The 20,201-nt window shown below is 38.9% G+C and overlaps 1 protein-coding gene across 29 annotated transcripts in view; it reads left to right on the forward strand.

Moving 5' to 3' along the window:
• MAP2 (microtubule associated protein 2) overlaps positions 1–20,201 on the forward strand; it is a 294,336-nt gene that overhangs the window by 122,864 nt on the left and 151,271 nt on the right. For 2 of the 29 annotated variants that reach the window (XM_081582674.1, XM_081582683.1), the window contains exon 1: positions 19,324–19,556. The exons of 24 other annotated variants lie outside the window; for them this stretch is intronic. The gene's annotated coding sequence lies outside the window, so the exon portion shown is untranslated. Of the gene's footprint in view, positions 1–19,255; positions 19,557–20,201 lie in introns of those variants that run through there. 3 more of the 29 variants (XM_081582658.1, XM_081582668.1, XM_081582663.1) reach the window with 3 other exon arrangements.

Raw genomic sequence — 20,201 nt, forward strand, 5'->3', positions numbered from 1 at the left:
AATGTACACAAGATCTATATGAGGAAAACTACAAAATTCTGATCAAACATATCAAAGAAGTAAATAAATGGAAAGATATTCCATATTCTTGAGTAGGAAGACTGAATATTGTCAAGATGTCAGTTCTTCCCAAATTGAGCTATAAATTCAATGTAATTCTGATCTAAATTCCAGCAAGTTACCTTGTGGATATTGACAAATTGATTCTATTCTAAAGTTTGTATGGAGAAGCAAAAAGCCCAGAATACCCAACACAATATTGAGGAAGACTAACAAAGTTGGAGAACTGACACTCCTCAGTTTTAAGAATTACTATAAAGTAACAGTAATTAAGACACTGTGGTTTTGGCAAAAGGATACACAAACAGATCAATCAGAACAGAATAAAAAGCCTGGAAATAGACTCATAAATATAGTCACTGGTCTTTGACAAAGAAGCAAAGGCAATACAATGGAGCAAAGATAGTCTTTTCAATAAATGGTGCTGGAACAGTTGGACAGCCACAAGCGAAAAAAAAAGGATCTAGATGCAGATCTTATACCTTTTATGAAAATTGGCTAAATATATATCACAGACCTAAGTAAAAATACAAAATCATAAAATTCCTGTTAGATATCATAGGAGAAAACCTAAATGATCTTGGGTATGGTGACCTTTTTTAGATAAAACACTAAAGACATGAATCATAAAAGAAATAATGGATAAGCTGAATTTCATTAAAATTAAAACCTTCTATTCTAAAAATGAGAATGTTAAGAGAATGAGAAGATAAGTCATAGAGTTGGAGAAACTCTTTGCAAAAGACACATCTGATAGAGGACTGGTATACAAAATATGCAAAGAATTCTTAAAATTCAATAATATGAAAACAAACAACCCAATTTAAAAATGGGCCAAGAACCTTAAGAGACACCTCATCAAAAAAAGATATACAGACGGTAAATAATTATTTTGAAAGATGCTCTATATTTATGTCATTAGAGAAAAGAAAATTAAAGCAACAATGAGATTTCCCTACACGTGACTACACACCTGTTACAATGGTGAGACTCTGGAACACTGACCACACCAAATGCTGGTCAGGACATATGGAGCAACAGGAACTCTTATTCATTGCTGGTGTGAATGCAAAATGGTGCAGTCATTTTGGAAGGCAGTTTGGAGGTCTCTTACATAACTAAACATACTTCTACTAAATGATTCAATAATCATGCTCCTTAGTATTAACCCTAAGAATTTGAAAACGTATGTTCACACAAACCTTGCATATGGGTGTTTATAGTAGCTTTTATTCATGATTACCAAAACTTGGAAGCAAACAAGATATCCTCCAATAGGCAAATGAATAAACAAACTATGGTGTACCCAGTCAATGGAATATTATTCAATGCTAGAAAGAAATAAGCTATCTAGCCATGAGATGATGTAAAGAAAACTTCATCTAAAATACATATTACTAAGTGAATAAAGCCAATATGAAAAGGTGACACACTTTGTATGATTCTAACTCAATGACATTCTAGAAAGCCAAAAAATATGGAGACAGTTAAAAAAATCAATGGTAGCCAGGGGTTGGTGGAGGGAAGCAGAAACAGGAAGGAGGGCTGAATAGGTAGAGCCCAGAGCGGTGAAAATACTCTGTATGCTGCTGTATTGATAGATGCATCATAATATAATTGTCCAAGCTTATAGAATGTTAACAGGAATAGTCAAGCCATAATGTGAAGTTCGAACTTTGGGAAACTATCAGTGTAGTTCATCAGTTGTAACAGATGTACCACTTTAGAGGGAAATGGGGAATATGGATAAAAGGAAAGGTTGTGCATGTGTGGAGGCTGGAAGTGTATAGGAAATATCAGTATCTTCCCCTCAATTTGCTGTAAACCTAAGACTGCTCTAAAACAATAAAATCTTAATTAAAAACTTAACATGGTAAAGACATTAGTAATGCACCGTAGCCTTTGAAAAATTACCTTCTCACATTCACTATTAATTCAAAATACATTTAATGAATTACTATTGCGGTTCATTTAAATTCTTAAATTCTATTACTTTTAATTCTAATCATGAGATCAGGCAACTTATGTCATCTTCTTGACTGTGTTGAAAGAATTAAGAAACTAAAATTTAGTCTAGAATATTACTCTGATGGGAGAATGTATCTGGTAAGAAGAGAAGACTATTGTCTAGTTCTTCACAGATAATATAAAGGTAAATAGCAGGAAAATACTTTCTTTCTATTTAAACTGCCGTATTCCAACAAAAGATAGTCATACACAAGAGTGAATCTGGCATGAACAGTCTTGTCCAGCACAGCTGCTATCAAACTCCAGTATCAAACATCACTGGGAGCTTCACTGATCTTCCAAATACTTACAAATACTAAATGTACAAATAAATTTACAAATACTCAGTTCAGTTGCTCAATCATGTCTGACTCTTTGCAACCCCATGAATTGCAGCACGCCAGGGCTCTCTGTCCATCACCAACTCCTGGAGTCTACCCAAACCCATGTCCATCGAGTCAGTGATGCCATCCAACCGTCTCATCCTCTGTCGTCTTCTTTTCCTCCTGTCCCCAATCCTACCCAGCATTAGGGCCTTTTCCAATGAGTCAACTCTTTGCATGAGGTGGTCAAAGTATTGGAGTTTCAGCTTCAACATCAGTCCTTCCAATGAACACCCAGAAATGATCTCCTTTAGGATGGACTGGTTGGATCTCCTTGCAGTCCAAGGGACTCTCAAGAGTCTTCTCCAACACCACAGTTCAAAAGCATCAATTCTTCGGCGCTCAGCTTTCTTCACCGTCCAACTCTCACATCCATACATGACCACTGGAAAAACCATAGCCTTGACTAGACGGACCTTTGTTGGCAAAGTAATGTCTCTGCTTTTAAATATGCTATCTAGGTTGGTGATAACCTTCCTTCCAAGGAATAAGTGTCTTTTAATTTCATGGCTGCAATCACTATCAGCAGTGATTCTGGAGCCCAAAAAAATAAAGTCTGCCACTGTTTCCACTGTTTCCCCATCTATTTCCCATGAAGTGATGGGACCAGATGCCATGATCTTGGTTTTCTGAACGTTGAGCTTTAAGCCAACTTTTTCACTCTCCTCTTTCACTTTCATCAAGAGGCTCTTTAGTTCTTCTTCACTTTCTGCCATAAGGGTGGTGTCATCTGCATATCTGAGGTTATTGATATCTCTCCCAGCAATCTTGATTCCAGCTTGTGTTTCTTCCAGCCCAGTGTTTCTCATGATGTACTCTGCATAGAAGTTAAATAAGCAGGGTGACAATACACAGCCTTGACGTACTCCTTTTCCTATTTGGAACCAGTCTGTTGTTCCCTGTCCACTTCTAACTGTTGCTTCCTTACCTGCATACAGGTTTCTCAAGAGACAGGTCAGATGGTCTGGTATTCCCATCTCTTTCAGAATTTTCCACAGTTTATTGTGATCCACACAGTCAAAGGCTTTGGCATAGTCAATAAAGCAGAAATAGATGTTTTTCTGGAACTCTCTTGCTTTTTCAGTGATCCAGCGGATATTGGCAATTTGATCTCGGGTTCCTCTGCCTTTTCTAAAACCAGCTTGAACATCTGGAAGTTCACAGTTCACGTATTGCTGAAGCCTAGCTTGGAGAATTTTGAGCATTACTTTACTAGCACGTGAGATGAGTGCAATTGTGCGGTAGTTTGCGCATTCTTTGACATTGCCTTTCTTTGGGATTGGAATGAAAACTGACCTTTTCCAGTCCTGTGGCCACTGCTGAGTTTTCCAAATTTGCTGGCATATCGAGTGCAGCACTTTCACAGCATCACCTTTGAGGATTTGAAATAGCTCAACTGGAATTCCATCCCCTCCACTAGCTTTGTTTTAGTGATGCTTTCTAAGGCCCACTTGACTTCACATTCCAGGATGTCTGGCTCTAGGTGAGTGATCACACCATCGTGATTATCTGGGGGTCATGAAGATCTTTTTTGTACAGTTCTTCTGTGTATTCTTGCCACCTCTTCTTAATATCTTCTGCTTCTGTTAGGTCCATACCATTTCTGTCCTTTATCAAGCCTATCTTTGCATGAAATGTTCCCTTGATATTTCTAATTTTATTGAAGAGATCTCTAGTCTTTCCCAATCTGTTGTTTTCCTCTATTTCTTTGCACTGATCGCTGAGGAAGGCTTTCTTATCTCTCCTTGCTATTCTTTGGAACTCTGCATTCAGATGGGAATATCTTTCCTTTTCTCCTTTGCTTTTCGCTTCTCTTCTCTTCCCAGCTATCTATAAGGTCTCCTCAGACAGCCATTTTGCTTTTTTGCATTTCTTTTCCATGGGGATTGTCTTGATCCCTGTCTCCTGTACAATGTCATGAACCTCTGTCCATAGTTCATCAGGCACTCTGTCGTTCAGATCTAGTCCCTTAAATCTATTTGTCACTTCTACTGTATACTCATAAGGGATTTTATCTAGGTCATACCTGAATGGACTAGTGGTTTTCCCTACTTTCTTCAATTTAAGTCTGAATTTGGCAATAAGCAGTTCATGATCTGAGCCACAGTCTGCTCCTGGTCTTGTTTTTGCTGACTGTATAGAGCTTCTCCATCTTTGGCTGCAAAGAATATAATCAGTCTGATTTCGGTGTTGACCATCTGGTGATGTCCACGTGTAGAGTCTTCTCTTGTGTTGTTGGAAGAGGGTGTTTGCTATGACCAGTGCGTTCTCTTGGCAAAACTCTATTAGCCTTTGCCCTGCTTCATTCTGTACTCCAAGGCCAAACTTGCCTGTTACGCCAGGTGTTTCTTGACTTCCTACTTTTGCATTCCAGTCCCCTATAATGAAAAGGACATCTTTTTGGGTGTTAGTTCTAGAAAGTCTTGTAGGTCTTCATAGAACTGTTCAACTTTAGCTTTTCAGCGTTAATGGTCGGGACATAGACTTGGATTACTGTGATATTGAATGGTTTGCCTTGGAAACGAACAGAGATCATTCTATCGTTTTTGAGATTGTATCCAAGTACTGCCTTTCGGACTCTTTTGTTGACCGTGATGGCTACTCCATTTCTTCTAAGGGATTCTTGCCGACAGTAGTAGATATAATGGTCATCTGAGTTAAATTCACCCATTCCAGTCCATCTTAGTTCACTCATTGCTAGAATGTCGACGTTCACTCTTGCCATCTCCTGTTTGACCACTTCCAATTTGCCTTGATTCATGGACCTAACATTCCAGGTTCCTATGCAATATTGCTCTTTACAGCATCGGACTTTTCTTCTATAACCAGTCACATCCACAGCTGGGTATTGTTTTTGCTTTGGCCCCATCCCATCGTTCTTTCTGGAGTTATTTCTCCTTACAAATACTAAAATTAGTCTGTAAAATGAGTTCCTTGTTCTGGAATCTTTAGAAGGCCTAGATCCAAAGGGGTCTGGGAGCTGAAGATGAGTCAAGTGGTCTTCAGCTTAGATTGGATCTGTTTTTATTTGTTGTTGTTCAGTGAGTTATTTGTGTCTGACTGTATTTGTGTCTTCAACTGTATGGACTGCAGCAAGCCAAGCTTCCCTGTCCTTCACTATCTCCCGGAGTTTGCTCAAACTCATGTCCCTTGAGCTGATGCCATCCAACCATCGCATCCTGTTTCCCCCTTCTCCTCCTGCCCTCAGTCTTTCCCAGCATCAGGGTCTTTCCAATGAGTAGTATAGATGCTTGAAGGGCACAAACAAAACTCTGTGCACCGGGAGCAGTGACTGCCACAGGAGACTGAGCCAGACCTGCCTGTGAGTGTTTGAGGGTCACCTGCAGAGACACGGGTCAGTAGTGGCCTGCCGCAGGGACCAAGGCCCTGGCAAATGAGAGGTGTGGCATAATTGCTTGTTGAGGAGGTTGCCATTAGCCCCACCATAGAGCCACCAGGCAGAGAAGGCAATGGCAACCCACTCCAGTACTCTTGCCTGGAAAATCCCATGGATGGAGGAGCCTGGAAGCCTGCAGTCCATGGGGTCGCTAGGAGTCAGACACGACTGAGCGACTTGACTTTCACTTTTCACTTTCATGCATTGGAGAAGGAAATGGCAACCCACGCTAGTGTTCTTGCCTGGAGAATCCCAGGGACAGGGGAGCCTGGTGGGCTGCCTTCTATGGGGTCGCACAGAGTCGGACACGACTGAAGCGACTTAGCAGCAGCAGCAGCAGAGCCACCAGGTGGGTGATCCACAAACTGGAGAACAATTATACCAAAGAAGTACTCATACTGTTGTGAAAGTTCTAGGCCCCACAACAAATTTCCTGAGCTGGGGATCCAACAAAGGGTTGGAGAATCCCCAGGGAATCTGACTTTGAAGTTCAGCAGGATTTGACTATAGAACTTCCACAGAACTGGGGAAACAGAGACTGTTGGAGAGCACAAAAAAAAGGGAGCAGTGACCCCACAAGAGACTGAGCCAGACCTGCCTGTGAGTGTTTAGGAGTCTCTGGTGGAGTTGTGGGTTGACAGTGGCCTGCTGCGGGCTAGAGGCATTGACAGCAGTAGTCCTGGGAGGCCTGGTGTACTGGCATAAGTCCTTTGGTAGGAGGTCACCATTACCCTTACCACCATCAGGCCAAACTACAGGAAGGGAAGAAAGCCCTACCCATAAGCAGAAAATTGGATTAAAGATTTACTGAGCATGGCCTTGCCCACCAAAGCAAAACCCAGTTTTCCCCACAGCCAGTCCCTCCCATCAGGAAGCTTGCACAGGCCTCTTATCTGCATCCATCAGAGGGCAGACAGAATGAAAACCACAATCACAGAAAACTAACCAAAATGATCACATGAATCACAACTTTGTGTAACTTAATGAACTGTGAGCTATGTCATACAGGGCCACCCAAGATGGACCAGTCATGTGGACGGTTCTGACAAAATGTGGTCCACTGGAGAAAGGAATGGCAAACCACTTCAGCATTCTTGCCTTGAGAACTCCATGAACAGTATGAAAAGACAAAAAGGTATAACATTGAATGGTGAGCCCACCAGGTTGGTAGGTCCAGCATGCTACTGGAGAAGAGCGGAGAAATAGCTCCAGAAAGAATGAAGAGGCTGAGCCAAAGTGGAAATGACGTCCAGTTGTGGATGTTGTCTGGTTGGTGAAAATAAAGTCCAATGCTGCTTTTATTAGGCAGGTGAAAATAAGAGATTCAAGTGTTGTAGAGATGAGCATAGAGGTGAGAGGAGCAGTGCAGGAAAGTAGAAGAAGGTCAGGATGTGGCCTCAGGACACTGGAATTAGAACCCAGCTCATCCTGCCCAGTGCTTTCCTGGGTTCCTATGAGAAACTACTGAAGGCCTGATGACATTGAACTCTAAATATTTTGACCCACCTTTCTCCCCTCACTTTATTGTAAGCTTTTTACAACATAAACAGTATCTTTATCCTCTCAATGTCTCATTTTGAATAATTTTACAGCTATAGAAAGGTTGAAAGAATAGCATAATAAATGTTTGTGTATTCTTCACTACACACTGGTGGTTAATGTGTTACCATGTTAATGTTATCCTTCTCTTACAATATGTTATCTGTATGCTCAGTTTTTCTCAACCATTTGAAAGTTACAGACATTATGATCCTTCACCTTAAAATATTCATTTTGTTTTCTTTAAACACCCAGAACTCCTCAGGTCCACAGTACCATTATCAGAAATAAGAAGTTTACAATATATTCAATAATATCATCTAATATGCAACCCCTATTGAGATTTCCTGAATTGTCTCCAAAATGTCCCATATTCCTTTTTTTTTTTTTTCCTTTTAACTCAAGAATCAATCAGGGTGCCACGTTTCTTTAGTCTCATTTAATCTAATGGAGAGCTCCCACCTTTTATGTTTTTTTCATGACATTAATGTTTCTGGAAATTTCAGACCAGGTGTCTTGTAGAGTATTCCACACGATGGAATTTTTTGTTAGTTTTTTCATCATTAGTTTCAGAGTATATTTTGGGGTGGGGAGGGGGACTAGGCAATCTTGGAACTTCCTGGCACTCAGTTTTTTTAAAAGCACCTTTCTCCCCCTGTAATGAAGAAGAGGATACTTTGAGGCCATGGGAATATCTTTTCCTAACAACCTTTCACCCAGTAGTTTTAGCATAAATTCATGGTTCTTGCCTGTGCTAATTGTTATATTGAAGGATGCTATGATAATTTGAATATGTGTATATATGTATCATTCTACTCCTATTAACTAGCATTCTTCTTTAAAGACTCTTCCACCACTCCCCTTCTCTGGGATTGTCTCTGTGTCTCGCCTCTCTCCCTCTTTCCACCTGTTCTGTCCCCTCCTCTACTTCTGATAGAGTATCACTTTTGACTAATAGATTTTATTTTACAAGTTGCCTTATAATCTAGTGCCATCATTGTTATATTTGATGCCTAAGTTATCTCAAATTTGGCCACTGAGAGCCCTTCCAAGAAAGCACTGTTGTCCTTCTGACAAACCCCATTAATCCTTCAGCCCTTCCCTGTTTTATGGGACAACATGTCCAGGGACTCGGTACTTTCCTTGCCCCAGACCTGAGGTTACCCACTTTTACCAAGAAGTTCTGGTTCTTTTTAGTGATGAATGGTATTTAGAAATTAAGACTGGGACGTCATTGCTTGAGAGGTAAAAAAATGGTAATTGATGCGAGAGTTCTTAGTTAAAAATGTGAAGCACCACACTATCGTGACTGTTACTTGTGCCATCAGAAAAGTATTCAGGTATTTGGAGCAGTGCTAAATAGCAGCTCCAGTATGAGTCTCTTTGTGTTTAGAGGATAATTAGGAGACATAGGACACATGGGAAGCAGGGGGAGAAACGTAGGCTAGCTTTGTCAGAATCAGTGTGAGACCTTATCTTAAGGTTTCAAGATAGTAAATAGAACAAAAGAAAAGACTGTTGCCTGTATCCCCACCTTTTCTCAAAGGTGCTTTGTTATGTAATTCTTCAGGTTGAAAAGTGCAAAGCATTTTATTTTGTGGATCAACTGTAATCTTTTTGAAAACAGAATCATTCATCTGAAAAATGATAAGACATACATTTATTTGCTGCTGCTGCTAAGTCACTTCAGTCGTGTACAACTCTGTGCGACCCCATAGATGGCAGCCCACCAGGCTCCTCTGTCCCTGGGATTCTCCAGGCAAGCATACTGGAGTGGGTTGACATTTCCTTCTCCATTGCATGTACGCATGCTAAGTCCCTTCAGTCGTGTCTGACTCTGTGCGACCCCATGGACAGCACCCCACCAGGCTCCTCTGTCCACAGGATTCTCCAGGCAAGACTACTGGAATGGGTTGCCATTTCCTTCTCCTTACATTTATTTAGTAGGTTCCAAAAGAACAGTATTGTTTAAAGAATTCTGAGATTTTAAAAAATCTGCAAATACGTAACTTCTTTTAGTTTCCCCAATGGATGTAGTACCTACATCACGTTTAAGGAGTTAGTGAAGTGGCATCTTTGAGTTTCGCTATAGGTAAATAGATTGATGAGGGTTTTGCTTCCTGTGACTTTAATACAAATAAAGACCATGCCTACTTGTCTATAATTTCATTTTTAAAGTTCAAACCAGAAATATCATTTGGTTTAATTTCCAGGCTTTCCTGTTTGTGCTGAATCTCTTTATACTCTCAAATTAAAACTTTTTAATGACAGTTTCTTATGAGATCATAGATTATGATCAGTTGAACAGAGGACAGAGATGATAAACAGGTAATGCTTAGCATCTCATTAATTCCAGGGGAGGAATACAAAATAGCCCAGATGTCTAGGAAATGGCAATTCTTTTCTTTTTAACTTTTCCAGGACTGTTTCTTTTGACCATGGTGGTAAAGGGAGGCATGCGGATTGAGTAAGGAAGACTTACACAGAGACCCAATGGTTTTACAAGTTCTCTTTTCAGAGGAAGTGAGGCTAAAAATGGAGAACAGAGGAGATGTGATTGTATACTCTGTGTTGGCATATCCTGTACTTCTTATTTTTGGTTTTGCATAAAATTCAGATGAAGGGATGTTGAATGCCTGTGTGTTTGTTGGGCAGCTGAGCTAAGCGAGGAAAGTGACTGGGTTTACTAGTGCTTTCTTTGAACTGTTTCAAGAATTCCTCATTTCCCAACAGTGAAAGGAATGGGTTACTCCTATCAAGAATTCAAAACACATGCAGAAAAATTTAGGCTCATGGCGAAACTTGTGCTGGATTGTCTGGTTCGTGAAGTTTCTCAGTTAACTAGCAGTTTGTCCTAGAGGCAGTCATCTAACCTCTTGTGTCTCAGCTTGCCCCCTTATAAAATGGAAGTAATAAAAGACTTTCTTTATACAGCCTTATTAATATGTGTAAAGTGCTCACTTTAGTGTAGGCAAATACTAAGCACCCAATAAAGATTAGCTCTTACTGTTATTATTTACATTTGCCTAAATAGAAATATTAAGAAAATAATATCACTTCTCATCAACATTGGAAAATTTTAAAACAATCCAGTCAACAATGAATCAGATAATCTGCAAATAATCCTCCTTTTGAAGCTGTCTGAAGCTTGTTTAGGATTAAGGACCCCCACACCCACCGCCTGCCATCCCCATTCCCAGAATAGTTCTCCAGGTCATAGTGGAATCTCTTGATCTCTCTTGAACTAGATCAGCAGTGGGCCTTGGACCCTCCAGCTCTGAAATCAGTCCCAAGCCCTACAGACCATGTCCATATTAACATGCATGTGAGGATAGCCCGGTGTGGGTGCCGACTGTGCTCCGCAGCTCCCTGACAGAGGTTTTGGTCTTTAATCAAGATAAAATTCTGAAAGCTAAAGCAGTGTTGCACTTTCATCTGGCATAAATAGGTTTCTTATTCATCTTATAGTTGCTTTGCACTTGAAAGAGAAAGCATTTTTCTGTGGCTTTCAGTTAACAAGCATCAAGAACAAAACTTCCAGTAGGTGATAGAAATACAGCAAGAACGGTGATGACAACACTATGATTTTATGAGCAATATTTGTACATTTTATTTAAAGTATATGTCATAAATCCAATCTTGGCATCCTCTTTGTATCTTCATTTGACTCTCAACAGTCATTGTGAAATGGAAGCTCATCTTAAAATGTCTTTGATTAGAGCAATTTCTTTCTTCTGGGTGTTACCTGTCATTACTGATTGTATTAATAGCTAATAAAGAAGGGAAAATAGGAAAGGAAACATGAATAAAAAGGAAACAATAAAATAAATCATGTTCTTTAAAAAATGAATTTCTAATTTTGATATGACCTTTAATTATAGAAGATATTAGGGCTTCCCTGGTGGCTCAGTTTTAAAGAATCCACCTTTCATGCAGGAGATGCGGGTTCAATCCCTGAGTCGGCAGGATCCCCTGGAGAAGAACGTGGCAACCCACTCCAGTATTCTTGCCTAGGAAATCCTGTGGACAGAGGAGCCTGGTGGGCCAGGCTCGTGGCGTTACAAAGAGTCGGACATGACTTAGCAGCAACATGCTAAAAAGCAGCAACAACATTGTGATAATGCATTGTACTTGTTCCTAGCCCAAATTCAAATTCATGTATGGTTTGACCCCTCACTCTCTTTTTTTGGGACTCCTATTGGCTTCATTGGCATAAGAGACAAAATACCGTTGCATTTGATGAAAACTATCGTTTGTTTTTTCAGTCTTCTGTGGTCAGTATTTCTTCACAACCTTTTGTTGTTACTGCTTTTATTGTTGTTGCTGGTGTTGTTGTGAAACACAGGTGCAAAGAACTGAGTTCTTCACAGTCTTCATTTTGGGGGGCACCTGATCATCAGAACATGAAAGTCCCTATTCTTGCTTCACATTATTTTAAACTTGCCCTTTTATCTCTGACCTCCACTTCTATTCTCCGCTCCCCACATATCCTCATTGCAATATGCTTGATGTTCCTCTGTCCTTGGTAGAGATGCCATTCTGTTTATGTCATTTCCGTTCAATACTATCATACATTACCGAGTTTACAGCTTCCATCAGCTGCACACAACTCCCAACTCTCCACCAAACACCTTTGACTTGTCCTTACCCTTCACTGTAAGCACCTCCGTGTCTTCAACCCCCGGCGTGGTAGACGCCACATTCATCTACTTCACACAGGTACACACTTGACCAGTCCACATGTCGTTAGGCCTCAGGAATACCCTCTTCATTTTCTTTTGTCTGTTATTAAATACAGACTTTAAAGATTATTTTTCATTGATGGTGTCCAGCAAGCTGGCTGGATAACATATATTGAGAGCAATTGGAAACTCAGTGTGAAATGTCTTTACTCTGTAGAGTGAACTGTATGTGGATTTCCATTAATCAGCTGTTTCCAGGCATGGTTTATAAATTCTTAAAAATATCAGTCACAAGTAGTACTTCCTAAACCAAAGGATTTTTTTTCTTATATTTGTCATACCATTTTGTGATTTTTCTCATTGGAGCCTTTAGCCCTTTATTTACTAGGTTACTTAAAATGTATAACAGGAAGTTGTAATTCCATCCTTACTCATATACAAAGCATGTGTCCAATGCTAGAGGGTATCATTTGTTAATGAAATATGCACTCTTTAAACAAAGTTTAGAATTGAGCATTGTCTTCTCCTATGATTTGCCTACGTGCGGTATCAGAGATTCTAGATCAAAATGCTGTCTTTGAATCCCTTGTCTTTCTGAATGGACGTTAAAAAGAAAATTATTCCGAGCCAAGCTATTTTATGTGAGTAGTCAGGCATTTAACGTAAAGAAGCATGCAGGCAGCCGGTCAATAGTGAGGAGATGCTCTTGGTCTGTTTTTCACTCTCCCTCACTCAGAGATGGCTCATCTCCAGACCATAGGCATACTGAAGGTGACATTCTCTGTTTCCAAGATAATCCCCACGATAGGATGTGCTTAATTTATGCTGTTGATGAGACTGCACTGAACTGATTTGCATGTCATCAATACATGTAAATCCTGAGCCAGCCATCCAAATTAGAATATTCCCTATCAAGGACTTGCTGTGTCCAGCAAATTCTGGAGTAATGCTGATTGCCTGTGGTTGGTGAATATTGATACTGTTCAAGATTTATAAGGCTGCATTGGAGGGCACATGAAACTTAAGATTTCCTTAGAACAATGTCCCTGTTTAAAACTACTCTTGTTCAGACCCAGCTGGGCATTTGGTAATGCCAGCCGTTGAATGAGATCTTTCAAGTGCCTCAGCCTGCCTCACCTGTCAGACTGGCTCACTGGTTTATAAATGAAACCCTGTTTGCTTCTAAAGCTCTTGGTCCTCTAATCCTTCTTTACCTTTCTCCCATGTTCTTCCTTTACCCCTTTTGATTTGAGTATCTTAACCCTCCTAACACACACCACTGTTTTTCACTGACTTCTTTTCTCCAGGTTATGCATATAGCACTGAGTCCATCTTAGCATTTCTGTGCTATTTTATCAAGTTCATTTTTTCCTGCTCTTTTTTTTCTTTCTAGTTTTTCCTTGTAAAATAATTTTCTCTTTCATTGCACTTGCCTTCTAGTGGAAAGTCCTGACTGCCAATTTCTCAAAGTTCCCCCTTTGTGCATTCTGTATGCATAGAACATAGCTTTCACTTCCCCTTCTCTTGTCAGCCAATCAATCATACATTTTATTGAGCAGCTCCAAATTAAAATATGAAACTTTGAGAAAATTATAATCAGTCTTTGCTATCCAGAGAAACTTGTCATTGAGGCACCTTCTGTTTTTTTTTCTAATATGGCATCTATGTGCCTACAGGCATTTCAGCAGAAGGTATCTGTAAGTTGGGTATTCTATTCCCTTTTCTTTATTTCTTTAGTTCTGCTGGGTTCAAAATAACAAATCCCATGCTTAGTACTAAGTACAGTGACCGCAATAACCTCATATTTTTCTCCCCATCTTCAATTCCAATTTTTCCTGTCAACATCTACAAAATGAAATAACATTGTTTTTGTGCACCAATGCAAAAAATAGTCTATTAGATATTATAGAGAGAAAATGGTGTAAAATCCATGGAATCTGCCCTCAACTAACTTGAAATCACAGGACTTTGGTAGAGGAAAGTTTGTTTACATAATTCCTTAAGTGTTTTGCTGTTTTCTTGACAGTGCTCTCTCTGCCTTTGGGGTACAAGGTGAAGGAAGAGTTGGAAAGGGGTAGGCAAAGCATAAAGATTGAGGGAGGAAAGAAAAGACAGTGTAAGAATATGGCAGTTTAAGAAAACAGTTAGTGGCCTTAGGGATGTGAAAATTTCTCTCCAGACACATTTGTTGGCCCAGATATTCACAATGGCTACCTTTGTAAAGAGATATTGTCACACTCCATTTGAAAAATAAGTCACAGTAGATGAACAAGATCTAGAAAAAAATCTTGAGTTAATTCTCCTAGAATATTAAATATAATTAAATCTTATTTCTTTATACGTTTGCTATTAGAAGCAAAAGAGGAAAAAAGCCACAAAATTATGGAAAAAGGTGGTATAAATATAATATTAATATAATTTCTAACACTGCCATCTAGAATCCTTTCCACATGAACTCTTTTTAGCGAACTTGATGGTACTGTCAAGAAAGAATATTCATTTATAGGTATTGATCATGTAGAATATTTCCTTTTAATTTAAAAGCTAATATGTCTTTTATCTAGTATCTTTTATAGCTTAGAAATCTGATGATAAGGAAGAAACATAGAAGTGCCCCCACTCTCCATTCCAGTTCCCCTTTTTTTTCACACAAGGAATTTGATATCCATCATTATGTTCTTTGGTTCCAATCAATAGGAGAATTTAGGACCTTAAAACACGTTTAGATATACCATTGAATGTATTCTATGTAGTCAAAGTGTGTGTAGTTCTGGCAAGCTGTTTTATTTAAGCTGCTGGTAGCTAAATAACCCATATGTGTGTGTGCTAAATCTCTTCAGTCGTGTCCAACTCTTTGTGACCCAATGGACTGTAGCCTGCCAGTCTCCTCTGTCCATGGGATTCTCCAGGCAAGAATACTGGAATGGGTTGCCATGCCCTCCAGGGGATCTTCCTGACCCAAGGATTGAACCTGTCTCTCTTATGTCTCCTAAATTGGTAGGTGGGTTCTTTATTATTAGCACCACCTCTGAAGCCCAATATCCCCTGTTAATACTCTCCTCCCATTTGTAATGTACCCCTGGTAAAAGGACTGGAGGAAAAGGAATGAGAGGGACTAAAACATTTCATATGTATTTTGGTGGCAATCACCCAAGAGTACTGTCCCCTAAATAGCAGAGAAAGTAAGTATGAATTTCATAAATTTTCAGAATGTGAATTTTGGCTATTAACAAAATAAATTTTTATAATAATATACATTTTGAGAGATCATTTCATGTATGACATTACATTTATTTACCATCACAGTAGACATTTTATAATTTGAACTGTAAATGCTCAACATTGCAGGAAAATGCTGTAGAAGCTTGCAGAATTCAAAGCTTTCAGAATAATCTAGTGATGTTAAGGTTAAAGACTGCCTACCCATGAAATTAAAAGATGCTTGCTCCTTGGAAGAAAAGCTATGACCAACCTAGACAGCATATTAAAAAGCAGAGCCATTACTTTTCCAACAAAAGTCCGTCTAGTCAAAGCTGTGGTTTTTCCAGTAGTCATGTATGGATGTGAGAATTGGACTATAAAGAAAGCTGAGCACCAAAGAATTGATGTTTTTGAACTGTGGTGTTGGAGAAGACTCTTGAGAGTCCCTTGGACTGCAAGGAGATCCAACCAGTGCATCCTAAAAGAAATCAGTCCTGAATGTTCATTGGAAGGACTGATGTTGAAGCTGGAACTCCAATCCTTTGCATCCAATCCAGATGCAAAGAGCTGACTCATTTGAAAAGACCCTGATGCTGGGAAAGATTGAAGGTGAGAGGAGAAGGGGATGACAGAGTATGAGATGGTTGGATGGCATCACTGACTTTATGGACATGAGATTGAGTAAGCTCCGGGAGTTGGTGATGGACAGGGAAGCCTGGTGTGCTGCAGTTCGTGGGGTCGCAAAGAGTCGGACACGACTGAGCGACTCAACTGAACTGAACTGAATTCAAATGGATTGGTACTAGCTTACCTCAATTACTGCTAACTCTCCAGTTATCCAAAGTTGCTGAGTATTGAAGGGATGACAAAGATTTAGAACATTGAGGTAATGGTCTTCAAAGCTTGGAGAACAGTAAACAAAGTAATTCCTTTTAGCAGTTTTCAAAAAGAAATAAGGATTTTATATCTAATATCATGCAATGCAGCATTTGAGTTTGTATCCTTATCCAGTCTTCCATTAAACTCTAATGTTCCTACTTGTGGAGACATTAGATAAAATGCAGGTTCATTTCATGCTTCCAGGAAGATCAGTCAAGAAATTCATAAGTCCTGAAGATGATTCTGCTTGACTGAATGTCAAGTGAAAATTTTATGAAGTGAGAACTTCTCAACACTAATTCTCATAATTTTCTTTCATGACTTGCCCATTTGTCTTACAAATATGTTTCCCCACAGGCTGGTAGTATCTCCAGTAGTGAAAGAAAGCCGTTTGTATCAACTTTCAGGTGATTGCAAAGATGAAGAGAAATATGTAATAGAATTTCTAACTAAGGATTCACAAGCAAGCAAAGAAATGACTAGAATAATTTTTGTTAAAATACATAATAAATAGATAAACAGATAACTAATTTAAAAAATCTCAAGTTAAAGGAAAGATGTACTCAAAATGGCTATAAATGTGCCAAAGATGAAAAGCCTAAAACTTCATATTTGTTAACCAAGACATAAACCAAATAAAATACTTACATTATGGATTTAGTCTAGTGATTTCTGAAACTGAATGTTCTCAGCTGGTAAGCTGAGAATTCAGAATTTTTAGGAGGTAATTCATGGTTTTTATATGAGTTTTAGTGTTATAATTTTAATTATTTGTTAATATAGGTATGAGTTCAATGAATATTTACTGTGTACCAGTTACATACAGGGAGAAGGCAGTGGCACCCCACTCCAGTACTCTTGCCTGGAAAATCCCAGGGACGGAAGAGCCTGGTGGGCTGCTATCTATGGGGTCGTTAAGAGTCGGATACAACTGAACAACTTCACTTTCGCTTTTCACTTTCATGCATTGGAGAAGGAAATGGCAACCCACTCCAGTATTCTTGCCTGGAGAATCCCAGGGACAGAGGAGCCTGGTGGGCTGGTGTCTATGGGGTCACACAGAGTCGGACACGACTGAAGCAACTTAGCAGCAGCAACAGCAGCAGTTACACACTAGGCCTAGTTCTAGGTACCTGGGATACATTAGTGAACAAAACATGCCAAGAGTTTGCCTTCATGGAGCTTACAAATGAATGAAAAGAGAAAGCAATAAAGAATAAAAATAAGTAAACTATATAGTATATTATAAAATAAGTACTATGCAAAATAGGATAAAGAAGATAAAGAATGGGAATTTTAGGTTGCAGTATTAAATAGCATGGTTAGGTTAAGCCTCCTTGAGAAGTTAATATTTGAGGATAGACTTGATGGAGGGAGTGGAATTATTTGGAAGAGACATACCCACAGGCAGAATCTGAAAATAAATAAATTTAATTTAAACAAGACATACATTGTGTAATATGGAATTGATATAATGTTCTTTGATATAATCTTTAAGATTCACCATCGTATTTGATTATTTCTAACTTTGTTTAATAAAATGACGGTAATGATTGGCCGAGACAGATATTTTATTATTACAGTCTGTACTTCTAAAATAGGTTAATTGGAACAATATATTTACAAACATGCACAATAAACTCAAATTGTCAAACAGTGAAGTATTTTAAAAACACATGAGTGTATATCTCACATATGTGACACTGTACACTCTAATAATAGACCAAATAGATAGTGAATAAAATTATGATGTCTTCCTCAACTGTAGGAATGTTTGTGTTCACACACATACATCATTTAACTATGAACTGATGGAATTTGAAATAATTCTGAAAGTAAAAATTCTTGTTTCTAATGCTATCTCTTTCATGCACACCTAGAACAATATATAGTCTGTTTTAAGTCTTAATACTTATCCTAGAAAAATGGAAAATTCTTAATTCTATGTTTAATTTTTCTCTCCATTTCTGGTACCTTGGAAGTATTAAGCTGAATTACAAACTAATTGGTTCAGAAGTTTAGGGACTGAATTTCTGCTCCACCACTTACCAGCTGTATGTTCTTGGAATGTAACTAAACCTAACTGGGCCTGTTTCCTCAGCTGTGAAAGGGAGATTCATAACTCTGAGTTATTGAATAAAATAATGTGTTCAAAGGGATTGGCACATTATTGGAATTTAATAATTTATATGAGAAGCATATCATATGATTTTTTAATTGGTCTGTATCAGAATAATTGCATATAAACAACGGAAGACCAGCCAGAGGCCATATATAATATCAGGCATTATGGTATCAGTTCAGTTCAGTTGCTCAGTCGTGTCTGACTCTTTGTGACCCCATGAACTGCAGCATGCCAGGCCTCCCTGTCCATCAGCAACTCCCGGAGTTTACCCAAACTCACGTCCATTGAGTCGGTGATGCCATCCAACCATCTCATCCTCTGTCGTCCCCTTCGCCTCCTGCCCTCAATCCTTCCCAGCATCAGGGTCTTTTCAAATGAGTCAGCTCTTCACATCAGGTAGCCAAAGCATTGGAGTTTCAGCTTCAGCATCAGTCCTTCCAATGAATATTCAGCACTGATTTCCTTTAGGATGGACTGCTTGGATCTCCTTTCTCGTTGGTATCATGGTGATTATTTTTTGTTTTGGTATCATGGCAATTCAGAGAAACAGCTTTGAAAAAAACCCAAAGGTAGTAGAAGGAAAGAAATCATAAAGACTAGAACAGAAATAAAGGAAAAAGAAATGAAGAACACAGTAGCAAAGAATAATAAAGCTAAAAGCTGGTTCTTTGTGAATATAAACAAAATAGATAAACCATTAGCCAGACACATTAAGAGAAAAAAGAAGAGTCAAATCAATAAAATTAGAAATGAAAAGGGAAAAGTTGCAACTGACACCACAGAAATACAAAGGATCATAAGAGACTACTATAAGCAACTATAAAGAAATAAAATGGACAACTTGGAAGAAATAGACAAGTTCTCAGAAGAGTACAACTTTCCAAGACTGAATCAGGAAAAAATGGAAAATATGAACAGACCAATCATAAGCACAGAGGAAGAGCTTTGTGGCATTGTGTGCTGGAAAAGTTCTGGAACCATTGTAAAAGAGGTGCTCAGTAACATCCAACTCTTTGTGACCCCATGGACTGTAGCCTGCCAGGCTCCTCTGTCCATGGAATTCTCCAGGCAGGAATACTCGAGCAGGCTGCCATTTCCTTCTCCAAGGGATCTTCCCGACCTAGGGAATGAGGCCCCATCTCCTGCATCTCTTGCATTGGCAAGCAGATTCTTCGCCACTGAGCCACCTAGGAAGTCCCTGTAAAAGAGGACAGAATTTTAAATGGACCAGAAAGGACATGTAAGATTGGGATTGGAGAAAAAGAAGTAAACTAGTAATTACGGTGAGAATCAACAAGCAAGGGATTTGTGTGAAAGAAACAGTTTTGGAAGCATCTTAACTGTTCATTCTTTTGTCATAATAGTGCAGTTGGTGTGTGTTGCCACAGACAAGTCATACTTTGACTTGTTGACATACTTCTAAGATAGAGATTTTACTACACAGCTTTTCACTTCATTGTTTTTCACTTCAGAGTTGCCTATTAATTTATTAAAACCCTGTATAAAATATCTTCTCCCTTCTAAGTAAAATATCCCCTTACAACTCATTTATCCAGCAAACATAATCATCACATGCAGCCATGGTTGCATGTCACATTTTTAAAATATATGTTCACCCCAAAACCCTTTTCCATAATGTTCCCTAATAGGTCCTAAAATTTGTAGTAAACAAAGAATTTCTAAACCAGTGGCACCATAATATTCTACTATTACCATGAAAAATAATTGCTAGTTCAGTTCATTAAGTCATAGTCTCATTACCCTTAAAAAACTATGTTGGCAATAAAAAGGTCTCCAGATGTTGAAAGCTATAATGATAGAACAACCGAAACTGTGATACACTGCTTGTGGGCGTGTAAATTGATATGAACACTATTGAAGACAGTTTGGCAATATCTAGTAAAGTTGAATGTATGTCTACTTTATGA

The sequence above is a fragment of the Giraffa tippelskirchi genome, chromosome 3, assembly GCF_054371585.1.
Source record: "Giraffa tippelskirchi isolate mGirTip1 chromosome 3, T2T-mGirTip1v1.2.pri, whole genome shotgun sequence".
Classification (NCBI taxonomy): Eukaryota; Metazoa; Chordata; class Mammalia; order Artiodactyla; family Giraffidae; genus Giraffa; species Giraffa tippelskirchi.